This window comes from Cyprinodon variegatus, unplaced genomic scaffold (assembly GCF_000732505.1).
Source record: "Cyprinodon variegatus isolate N-32 unplaced genomic scaffold, C_variegatus-1.0 Scaffold1000, whole genome shotgun sequence".
Taxonomy (NCBI): Eukaryota; Metazoa; Chordata; class Actinopteri; order Cyprinodontiformes; family Cyprinodontidae; genus Cyprinodon; species Cyprinodon variegatus.
Window position 1 is genome coordinate 166,207 of NW_015151453.1, and position 1,908 is coordinate 168,114.

Genomic DNA, 1,908 nt, shown 5'->3' on the forward strand with positions numbered 1-1,908 from the left:
AAACCTGTAAAAAACAGGGAGGAATCTGAAAACTGGGCTGTTTAAAGTGATCTTAATGACCTGTGACTCGGCTGCAGAATGAGAAAAACAACGCTGTAAATCTGGATGCATTACTTCTATGTTTAGAAGCAGCAGTTTTTATATTTAGGTTTAATTAAAATATGTTCTTCTACATGTTTACAGTTATAAAAATAAAACTTTTTTTCATCCAACAAACAAAACAGAATCAATAGTTTAAACAATTTTAAAAGAGTTTAGAGGCTTAAATGTTCCACAAACATTCAAATAATTTAATTTTAGATAAATATATTTTTCCCCTATATCTGTCAGTGAACTCCGCTTTATTTGTAGGTTTAAAGAGAAATTAGATTTTACCAAATATTTCAACCTGTGGTCCCAAAAAACTACAACAGACTTTTAAAGCCCCTCTAAAAATACACAGAATGGCTTCAATCTAAAGTACATCACTTTTTAAAATAGTATTTAATACATTTCTCATTTTAAAAGTGCTTTAAAATTAAATGGTACATTTATGATTTAATAGTATAAATATGTTTTAGATAAATATTATTTCACAATACTTTGATCTTCTTCATTGGATTTTCATATTTAAGTACAGTGGTGTTGAAAGTGTTCATGTTTATTCCTCCAGTATAAATCCTGCTGTTTAAAAACACTTTAATAGAAGTTAGAGGATCAACTTCAGCTTTTTACTCCAGTAAAAGTAAACATTTTAAAACTACTTAAAGTATAAAAGTTAAACTAATGCAGAGTAACATTAAGGCCAGAAGCTTTACTGCTCTACTCTATTAAAGGAACATTTTTCTATAATTCTGGATGAAAACTTCTTTAGACTTCATTTTCTTATTTTTATAATTAATGCTAACAGAGTCACATTTAACTTTGCATCGTCTTTAAAAACTATTTATTTTGGTGTGTGGTGAGCAACAGGTTGGGGCAGCACCGAGTCCAACCACAGAGAAATTAATCGACTGGATGAAACTAATTATTTTGATGTTTTTTTTTATTTTTTTTTAAATACCAATGAGAATGAAAATTGAGATTTATGAAATGATTTCTTTTCCACTTTCTGTTTACAGAAAACTTAATATAAAAACTGTTTTTCTTTTTTCTTTTAAGTAAAAAGACATTTTACAGTACAGGATTTTATCGTCTATCTTTTAACTTTTCAACAATATATTATTCTTATGCAATTTTTTAAGGTCCACATTTGTGGAACCATTTCTTCAATAATCCGTTTGCTGCTATAAACACCAGAATTTCCCCATTGAGGGACAATAAAAGGATTTTCTATTCTATTCTATTCTATTCTATTCTATTCTATTCTATTCTATTCTATTCTATTCTATTTTATTCTATTCTGATTGATTTGCTTTTTTCATTTATAAATTAAACATGTTCTTTATGCGAAACAATAACGGTAAAAAAATGAACTCCGTTGTTTTTATAAAATAAGAGACATTAATGAATGAAATGATCAGTGATCAGGGGCCCCGCGGCCCCTTTGCCCCGTGGCCCCGAGGGTCTGCAGCTCAAACAATCCTGAACAAACACCAGCAGAATAAAAACACTGATACCAGCTGAATCGTCTACATCTAAATAAAACATTAATGTAGAGAAAAAGAAAGAATGAAAGCTTAAAGGTTTTTCTCTAGAAAGCAAAGATCTGTAGATTGTTGCTCTTACCTTTGCTCTGCTTCAGATGGAAAAACTCTGTGAACTGCTGCTGCTTTGCTCTGAAAAACCAAACAGGTTTGTCTATTTGTACCGGCTGCCTGGATGGGGCCTCGCCCCCTCAGACAGAGCCCAGGGGATGATGTCATCTCGCGCCGTCTGCACTCACTTCCTCCCTGGGAACTGAGGCGTCCCGTTTTGTGCCCTGACTAA